An 11,242-nucleotide genomic window follows, 5' to 3' on the forward strand; every position below is an offset into this window, starting at 1 on the left:
TTTTTCCAGAAAAGGCTGTGTTTGCAACTCAATTTCACTGTATTATTTCAGTTAACTTTTAACTTTATTTATAGTACTTTTAGTAAGAAGCTTTCAATTTTAGTTAAACTAGTTGCTAGCTTGTGTGATGCACGGGAATAACTACTAAATAAGTTTGAAATAAGTTTTAAGAAAAAAAATTGGAGTAGTAAGCAAAAATGCATAATTTAAAAAATATATATATTGAAAAAAATAACACAAAGTTTTTATTGGTCGAAAATGTGCATATTGAATGAAAATGTGTCTATTAACCGAAAACGTATCTATTGAATAAAAGTGTCTATTGAATGACAATGTACCTATTGATTGAAAATGTACCTATTGACCTAAAAAGTGCCTATTAAAAATGAAAAGTCACAACTGTTCGGTTGTTTATAAGTATTTATAAATATTATTAATTTGATTTTATAAGAAAGTATTTACATTCATAAATAGGATTACAATCGTGTTAGTGGCTATCAAAAAAAAAAAATAGTAATAAACTGTGAAAGAAAAGAAGAAAAAAATTATAATTTTTGCTCCGTCCTTGTTGGAAAACCTCTTTGACTCACTTTGGAGTTTACGGTGGGAAAGTCTTCTTCATCCTCAATAAATTACATCACTGCTTTGCAGATGAATCTCCAACAGATTTGCATCTTGGCAAATAGGCAACATGCTGGCGCCAACCACATGGTCCACATCACATTCTCATAGATGAGTTTTTGACTCTTTTTCTCACTCCTCTCTCAATTCTTTGGTCTGGTTTGCTATTTTATTTTTTTCCCTACTTTACTCTTCATCCCACCGTTCCAATATGCAAGATTTGAAGTCCACTATCCAAGTCCCAAGGCAAGATTTTTTTTTTTTTTAACAGTTTTGAGATTACAATTTGCTTCAGTCACCAACTAAAGATGATCTGATCCCATCCTTGAAAGTGAAACTATCAGCACCTATCTACTTTCCCAAACCCCAAAATAGAACAAAGGGTAAAAGACTACGCTTCCATTTGGCCGTTTCTCACATGCCCCACGCTCGCCGGTTTGTTAAAAGTGTGTTTCTGGGTTGTAGATAGGGGTGTTAAATGATTGGGTTTGAGTTTGACATAATTGGGTTGGGTATATAAAACTTATTTATCTATTAAAATTTATTTAACTAATTGCATCTAACCTAAATCCAACCTAACCCAATTATAATGGGTAAATCCAACTCACCAATTACCCAATTATCTAAATTACTAAAATGCCATTAAAGTAAAAACACCAACACTTTCTTGGATTTCCTTTTACACTCTCTTTAGTCTCCATTCTTGGAATTAAAAAAATTCCACATTAGCAATTATATTAAAATTCCAAATAAAAAAAATATTTTCTTTTCTTTTCTATTTTCTCTCACTTTCTTGGCAACCAAACAGTACAACAAATACAAAGAAATGACATTTCAAGCTCAAAACTTTCCCGAAAAAAAGAAAAAACAAAGAAAAAACTTTTCTTTACAATGGCCTTAGTTGGATAAGAAGAAGAGAGGAGGAGATTGTGGAATGAGGCTTGGGATGAGAGAAGCTTGAGAAGCTCGGTGTTAGCGAGGCGGAGCTCGGTGTTAGCGAGGCGGAGCTCAGCGTTCTCGTGGCGGAGAGACTCGGCCTTAGAGAGAAGATCGATGAGGCGAGCTCGGCAGAGATTGTAGTGGTCGTTAAGTTCTTGGTACTGGAGGATCAATTGACCTTGGTTGAGGTAGTTCTGAGTGGACGAAACAGAGTCGTCGATGGAGAAGGAACACGTGGATGGGCTGCTCATGAGGGAGATCGAGTGGTGGTGGTGTTCGGTAATGGTGATTTTGACAATTTCTTTACACGGTGGCATGCTGGTGGTTGATGGAGGAGACGCGCCGTTCTCCATTTGTGTCTGAAATTTTCTCGAGAAACAAACAGGGAAAAGAAAATCTTAGAAACAAGTTCTAAGTTACAGAATCGAACTAGAACAAATGAAACAGGTTCAAAAGATTAGAGAATAGAAACTGACCTGATGAGGTTTTGTGTAGAGAAGAATAATGAAAGATCAGAGAGAGAGAGAGAGCAAGCGAGAGGGAGAGAAGAGTTTGGAGGCTGAGAAAATGAAGGAAAATGAAATCCCTAAAACACTGAAATGTTTGAGTTTTTTTTTTTTTTTTTAGGGGAATGGCTGGTTTGAATTTAGGTAATTATTTTTGGGTTAAATGGGTCTCATTGGGTCTTTAGTTAAAACCCAATAATCACTGGGTCTAATTGGGTTGATGCCCATTTAATCCAACTAATAATTGGATGGGTTTGGGTTCAATTAGAGTGGGTGGGTTTGGGTGGGCAAATGAGTTTGGGCTTATTTTGCCACCCCTAGTTGTAGAGGTTGGATGTGGGTGGTTTGTGGCAAATGGGTGGTCTGAGGAAGGAGATCGATTCAGAGGAAGAAGATGTCTGTTGGTGGGTATGGTGGGTTTTCAGATGCGATGCTTTTTTGTTGGCTTGCCATGGGTCTGATTGGCTTGCCATGGGTCTGATCAACGAGGAGCTAGAAGAGGAGGAGCTGGTAGACGGAAGGCAGGGAAGAGAAGGTACAATATCGTGTAAGGTAAAGGCAGAGTCTTCGTGAAAGGGAAAGGCAGAATCGGGTTTTAGAAAAGTTGAATTGCGTTTTTTTTTAATTATTTTTTTTAATATTGTGCTGATGTGGAAAATTGTGGGAGTTTCAAAGGCTTTCGTTATATATATAGATAAGCTGTTGCCAAATGGACAATATATATATAGTCTTTGATTTTATTTACCAAAAAAGTTTTCTTGTTTCTAGAAAAGGCTGTGTATGCAACTCAATTTTACTATACAATTTCAACTAACTTTTAGCTTTATCTATAATACTTTTAGTAAAAAACTTTCAATTTCAGTTAAATAAGTTGTTTCTAAACGGACTATATATATGTATGTATGTATGTATGTATGTATGTATGTATATATATTGTTTTTTACCCAAATAATTAATTGTTTTCAACTCGACTTCGTCCCTATGTTCCTACAAATGTCCATTTTCTCAACGTTGCCAAAACTTTGCAGTTGGAACTGGGAACGGCCTTGCTATGTTGTCGAGTGTGTATTACCTCATATTATGTGGATTGAATTAAACAAGCGTGGTGTGTGGACTTGTGTTGAATCCCACATCGATTGTTTATTACATCGATGTGGGATTACAAAAAGTCTCAATTACAACTTGATTAAATTTTTTTTTTTATGGACGGTATAGTGTAGATATGGTTAGTGATTTTCTTGGGTCATACTAGATTGACCTCAAATCTATTTACAAATTCATTTTTTACTTGTTCTCAACTAGTTTAAACTTTTTTTTTATAAATTTTGAAAATCTAATTGTTGGATTGCGTATTTTTATTATATCCTCTATACTTGCAAGTTTTTAAATATATCAAAGATCAATAGTTATGTTATCAATCAAATGTTTAAATTTCAAGTTTTTATGGTATAAAATTATGGATAAAAAATAATTTTATTGATCAAATAGTAAATAACATTTTATTTGAATGAAATTTTACATGTGTATTAACAATGATAGGGTACTGATTTTGCTTATCTCGAAGTCGTCCATATAGGTCGTCCGTAACCCAGCTGGAATTGTAAGCACCTTCGGAAACCTACTTGTAACTACCTCGTCCAAGGAGGAAGAGCCTTGGACGAGGTAAGCGCCACCGGAGAATGAGGCGCTCGTCCAGAGTGCTGAGGACGAGGTAAGTGCCACCAGAGAATGAGGCGCTCGTCCAGAGTGCTGACAATCTTGTCCTGAAGGAATTCGTCCGTTAGACGAGACGGCCCCTGCTCATGTGCCAAAGTACACTTGACGAGGGAATTCCAGGACGAGGGTATCATACTTAGGAAAATCTCCGAATATAATGTGATAATTCCTTATCCCACGCATAACTGTCGGGTATCTGTTGTGAAATAAAAGCATGACTCCTAAACGGTTATGGAAGTTACGTTTAATCCTTGCGCCTCCTTGAATCTAGGGGAGATTCCAATTTCGATAACCGTCTATTAGAACACTATATAAACGCTGATTTAGACAAAGCAAAGGTACGTTTTGAATTTGCTCCCAAAAAGTTGGAACTCCAAAAATATAGAGAGAAAAACTAACTTTGCCATTGGAGGGTTCTTGGCCGGCAGCCCCAGTCACCTTTGATTGCTTTTCTTTCTTTCTTTAGGCCGTTGAGAGAGCAAGTGGTCCTTTTAAGTCCGAAGCATCTAGCCTACTGATCTTCTTTGCATCATCAAACAACATAAAGAAAATGCAATTTAACGGTTAAATTTTCAAAATTCACATTCAATAAAAAGATAAAGAAGGAATGTGAAGGGTTTTCCTCTAAATTAGTTGGGAGAGAAACCTTGTCATTTCCAATTTGGTCATTGACTTTGATAGCTTTTTTGGAGCTTTCAAGTCTTGAAATTTCTTAAACAATGGACCATTGGAAATTTTATGAAATTATATATCCAACAATACCAAGTTTGCCTCAACCAGGGGTCTGAATCAAAAGTTATGGCCTCAGGAATAGGTGCCTTATAAACATTTCAAACTTACGTTTTGTCATGATACAAGTTGGTGCATGTGTTTCAAGAGCTTTCTCAAGCTTGATATTGAGTGAACGAGACATTGTTGGAAAGCTTGCAACACCGACATTTTGCTTTAGCTTTTGATTTAGTTGAAATAGCTTTTGTTTCAAGAGGTTTACAAGTGTAACAATGTGCCAATTCACACATGTTTTGAGGTTTCATTGTCCTCGATAATTTATGTTCATTTTTGCTTGGAATTTGGTTGCCTACGACCCCTCAAAATAAAACCATTCACATGAGCTTTCCAAAAAATGATAGATCAAAAAGATTCCGAGATCCTTTAAAAAAAAAAAAACGATTCCAAGATCATTTGACCAAAGTCAAACCTAAGTCAAACTTTCCCAAACTCCTAAAAAAATGGTTGAGTTTGTGAAATTTTTAATGTTTTTGCTATATCTCGTTCAATTTACATCTAATCTTCATGATTGAACACTTATTTAAACTGAAATTTAGTTGTGACAGTCCAAGATTTGCTTTGATCAAACACTTGGGTTTTTTTGGGTTAAAATAATGAATAATTTGACTAATTTGGTTAACTTTCGTCAAATCAAGGTGTTTGGCAAGGCTTATGCTCCTAGTTTGCTTTTCAATCCAAATTAAGGTTTTCATGTTTAAGAAAAAAAACTTTCAAGCAACAACAACCCCCGGCGACAATCTTGATTGATGCATGTAATCCAATTAATATTAGGTTGGTGGCTTATTATTAAGAAATATTTCTTAATTTTTAGCCCTTATGTTAAGAAATAACAATCATCCTGATAATTTCAAAATTGGTAGTTATACATTCCCTTAACTTCTTGTGTTGCTTAAGCTAGGGTTGACATGAATACTAAAGGGAGGTAAATGTGCTTAGCCGAGTTTGGTCTTAAAAGTTTAGGCTTGTTTATTTAGTTTTATGTCAAAGTCAAGTTGAGCTAGAGCTTATTAACAAACAAGATTACATGTTTAAGCTTTGATTGATTTTCTTGTCAAACAAGCTCTACTTGATTAAATTGTTCTTTTCCTATATATAATAAAATCATGAGTAAAATTTATTATCCCTTTACTATTTCATTAATTTCTACTACAAATAGACTTTATATTATCAATAAATAATAATTTGATGAAAAAACTGAGAGAAATCTAAATAAACTGAGAGAATTTCATTGATTGAAGAAGAGAAGACACGAATGGAAAAAAAAAACTAAATAATACATATTGCCCTGTTTATATACACAGTGAACAACTATCAACCAGAAGAAATGGCGCCAAAGACAGTTACAATCAGTTACTGAATCTTCTAGAATGTACACGTGGCAACCAAAACTAACAACCTCCTAAAATTACGGAATCTAAGTCTTCAGTGCTATTGAGTGAACAAAACATGATGTGGCATTGCTTCAATTACTTCCAAAAACTCAATGCTAATCAAGTCAGTCTTTGATGCTTGCTGTGTGGCTTGATCCCTGCATTGCTCATCAGCAAGTGCTGCACATCCTAGCACGTTTGTGTCTTGGCTAGTGCTCTTTGTCTCAGCAACTGCCACATCACTTAGCAGACTTGCAGCTTGTCTCATGCCACTCTGCCCTGTAGTATGCCCTGCAGTTTTAACACTCCCCCTCAAGAGCATAGCTCTTGCCATTTTACTTGGTATAGGTGAGTAAGGATAATCCACTACATGAGCAAATATATTGATAACACCCAACCTAGTGATCAACCTCAAATAGTTCTCAACCCCTAATGCTTTTGTAAACACATCTGCCAACTGGTTTTTGGTTGAGACATAGAAGGTCTTCAATGTACCATCAATGATTTTATTCCTCACAACATGGCAATCAGCTTCTATGTGCTTGGACCTCTCATGAAACACAGGATTTCTTGCTATGTGAAGTCTTTGCTGGTTATCACGGTATAACAACACGGAGTTTATCATGCTTAACATGTAAATCTTGCAATAAATGTAGGACCCAAGTCAATTCACAAGTAGTAGTGGCCATTGCCGTACTCTGCCTGCACTTGATCTAGACACAATGCTTTGTTTTTTAGACCTCCAAGACACCAAAGCATTGCCTAAAAACACACAATAACTGTCAAGGACTTCCTTGTGTACGGGCATCTGCTTGCCCAATCGCATCACAATATGCTTTTAGGTGTAGATCGAGTCTTTGGGAAAGAAAACACCTTGTCCGGTGTGCCTTTAATATATTGAAGTATCTGGTACAGTTTTGCCTTCATATGTGGTACTCTAGGTTGTGCCAAAAATTGGCTAAGCCTATGTCTTGCATATGTGATATCTCGGCCTTTGCTTTCAAAGTCGATACATTAGCTTCCCAATGAGCCTTGTCTTGACCCCGGGATTAGAAATCAAATCTCCATTACCTTTAGACAATTTCAATTCCGCTCCATTGGTGTTTGAATTGGTTTGCAACTTTGTCATTCCGATCTCTTTAAGAACTTCAAGAGCATACTTTCTTTGTGTTAAAGCGATGCCGGTTTGTTTCTTGCAATTTCTAGGCCCAAAAAATACTTGAGTGATCCCAAGTCTTTAATCCCAAACCTTTGATCTAGTGACTTCACGATAACACAATCAAGATCATTACCTCTAATGATCATATCATCTACATAAACTAATAAGGCGGTGAACAAAGGTCCTTTGCTATAAACAAATAAGGAATGGTCTTTGGACTGCACAAAACCAAGCGTGTGATTGTTCTTGACAATTTTGTGTACCATTGCCTAGAAGCCTGTCTCAAACCATAAAGGGATTTTACCAACTTACATACTTGAGGAGTATTTCTTTGGAGTAGGCTGTGAAGAAGAGACGAACACTCCCCTTCGTGAAAACCAGGAGGCAAAGTCATGTAAACTTCCTCATCCAAGTCCCTATGGAGGAAGGCATTGTTGATATCTAATTGATGTAAAGGCCATGATCTAGCAAAGAAGTGCAATTAAAACTCTTCTTGAAACAGTTTTTAGCAACGGGGGAAAAGGTTTCCAAAAAATCAAGACCTTCTCTTTGGGTATAGCCTTTAGCCACCAATCTATCTTTATACCTCTCAACACTTGCCATCTGGATTGAATTTGATCTTATAGACCCACTTGCAGCCAATGGGAGATTTACCGGGGAGGTAAGGCGGTCACATCTCAAGTATGATTGTTCTCAAGTGCATGAATCTCTTTGTCCATGGCTGACTCTCAAAGAGGGTCTTGAACTGCAGGAGAAGCATGTAGGTTCTTGAGGACTAGAACCAAGCTTGGCCATCAAGTAAGATTGATAACTAGGGTCCAAGTGTGAATAGGTGAGGCACTCATCAAGGTCATATGGAGCACCAGAAGCAAATGTAGCACGGGCATAGTCCTGCAAGTAGGCGGGGAGGTACGATGTCTCTAGTTGACTTCCCGAGAGGCATTGGAGGTGCGATACAAGCTGGTGGAGAGGAAGCGAGGGATAGGCAAAACCCGACTAGTACTATTTGGAACATCGGTAGACATGAAAGAAGTAATAGGGTCAACGGTAATGATATCATTATAGGTAGATTGAGGAAATGAGGTAGTAGGAGTAGTAGAAGGACCAAGATCGGGGATGCTAATAGGAGTAACAAAGGAATCATTACCTGTTGAAGAAGAGGGAGCAACAACATCCTCAAAAGGATGCCAACGGGACTAGAAACGGACCAAAGACAAATGCAAAAGGAAAAGAATGTTCATGAAAGGTAACATCCCTAGAGAGAAACACACTGTTAGTGGCAAGGTATAAAACCTTATAGCCTTTTACCCCAAAAGGATATCCCAAAAAGACACACCTTTTGGCCCTAGGAGCAAACTTTGTTCTGTGATTTGAAAGGGTAGAAGCAAAACATAAACATCCAAAAATTCTTAAATGGACATAAGTGGGTGGATGACCAAACAAAATCTCAAAAGGAGTTTTATTTGATAAAACTGAGGAGGGGGTTCTATTTATCAGGTAAACAGCAGTAAGAACAGCATGTCCCCATAGGTATAAAGGTAAATGAGAGTGAAACATGAGAGCCCTAGCTACATTCAAGATGTGTTGATGTTTCCTCTCAACAACACCATTTTGTTGAGGGGTTTCAACACAACTCAATTGATGACAAATACTCTTTTGAGTAAAGAAATCCCTCATGAAAAATTTTGTACCATTATCAGACCTAATGGTCTTTACCTTTTTTGAAAATTGAGTCTCCACCATGGTACAAAAACCTTCCAAAGCAGACTAAGTTTGGGACTTATGTTTCAACAAATAAACCCAAGTACACCTTGAACAATCATCTACAATTGTCAAGAAGTATTTGCAATTATCAATGGTAGACACTGAGAAAGGTCCCCACAAGTCACAATGTATCAAATCAAAACAAGCAGTAGAAATTTGAGAGCTTTTATTGAAAGGCAAACGTTTTTGTTTTGCAAGGGGACATATCTCACAAGCAAAGTTCTCAATAGAAGTACAAAGTGGTTCACCATTGTTCCTAATTGAAACTAATTTGTCATTAGACATATGTCCTAATCTAGAATGCCAGACATGAGTGTTATGCACTAAAGAAGTTAAGCGAAACGAAGCGAGATATGGAATGTGAAGTGGAGTTCCCTCTTTCCGGCAAGTAGAGTCCATTGCATTCCTTACCGGACAAGTGTGCTCCAATGAGCAAGGTCTGGATGAAACACAATGTCCCAAAGAAGATAAGACAACAAGAAGTAGACTTTGCTAAGCGGGCGACAGAGATGAGGTTAAAACTAAATGATGGTACACACAACACATTGTAAAGAGTGAGTTTTGCTTTGAAATCTTCACGGTACCAATGTGTGTGACTAAAGTACATTTGTTTCACCATTAGGCAGATTAACATGAGTGTTCAAAGTAGTGGTGATAGAAGTAAAACAAGTGACAGAATGCACCATATGGTCAGTAGCCCCTGTGTCTATGACCCAATTAGAGGTATGGAAATGATCTCTATCAACTACTTTGGCAGAAAATATAGAATGTTGCAAAGTAGGTTTGAAGGAAAAATTTGAGGTGATACCTGACATAGTGTTAATAAAATTGGAATTGGCATGATCTGATGGGGAAGACACACCAGTTGCAGCAGACACACCACAAGCTTCAGTAACCAAGCCAGAGACACCTCCACTTGTACTAACAGATGCAGCATGATTATTGTAACCTTGATCAGTAACCAAACCAGAGTTGAAAAAGGCAAGCAACTGCTCACACTGTGCCTTGGTAATGAGACACTGAGCAGATGCATTAGAAGCACCTTGTGGATAGGTGACTTGATTTGCACTGGCATTGATCTTCCCTTTGTGCTTGTAACCTGGTGGATAGCCATGGAGCTTATAACACTTGTCCACCGTGTGTCCAAGCATGTTACAATGGGTGCATAAGGGCCTATCCTTCTTAGGGCCACCTTTATTGCCAGAATTTCCTCTAGTATTGACATACATTGCCACTGAGTCAGGCTTAGGTGTGAAGGTAGAACCCTGACCATGACCAATGCCTTTGTGTGATTCCTCTTGAAGGATCAAAGCATACACCTTGCTCATTGATGGGAATGGCTCAAGCATGAGAATGTGACTCCTTACAGTCTCAAAATTCTCATTGAGCCCCATTAGAAACCTCATCACATAAGACTTCTCATGAGCAGTACGGAGTATTTTCATTGCACCACAGGTACAAGCTGGTAAAGGCTCATAATGAAGCAATTGATCCTAAAGCTTCTTGAACTTAGAATAATACTCAGTTACTGACAATTGGCACTGAGTTATCTGTGAGATTTCTTGCTAAAGATTATAAATTTTTGGTCCATTTCCCTGTGAGAATACTCGCTGCAACTCAAGCCACATCTCCCTCGCAGTCTCACAATACATGATGCTGCTTGAAACATCCACATGCATGGAATTGATCAACCAAGACAGCACCATTGTATTACAGCTTTCCCAATCTTCATACACCGAAGAATCAATTTCAGGTTTCTCAATCTTTCCATTCACGAAGCCTATCTTTTTCTTGGCTGTGAGTGCTAGAACCATAGCCCTAGACCAAGATTGATAGTTCTTCATCCCCAACAATGGCTGAGTGACCAAGACATGACCTGGATTCTCACTTGCACTTAGCAAAAAAGGATTGGGCGAATTGGTCTATGTATTGGAATTGGAGACTGGATGCGTGGTTTGAGTGTTTGTAGGATCGGAGTGATCACTTCTTTCAGCAGAAGCCATGAATGAATTTCAAGATTGAAGAAAGAAAAGAAAAGAAAAGAAATTCTCCAAAAGATTTCTCAGAACAAAAGAAATTTTCTCGAGGAAAATTCTTGTTTGGAATGGAAGAAAAAGCTAGGAAATCAGTGTAACCTGTGCTAGCTGCTCTGATACCATGAAAAAACTGAGAGAAATCTAAATAAACTGAGAGAATTTCATTGATTGAAGAAGAGAAGACACGAATGGAAAAAAAAAACTAAATAATACATATTGCCCTGTTTATATACACAGTGAACAACTATCAACCAGAAGAAATGGCGCCAAAGACAGTTACAATCAGTTACTGAATCTTCTAGAATGTACACGTGGCAACCAAAACTAACAACCTCCTAAAAT

The sequence above is a fragment of the Castanea sativa genome, chromosome 12, assembly GCF_040712315.1.
Source record: "Castanea sativa cultivar Marrone di Chiusa Pesio chromosome 12, ASM4071231v1".
NCBI lineage: Eukaryota > Viridiplantae > Streptophyta > Magnoliopsida > Fagales > Fagaceae > Castanea > Castanea sativa.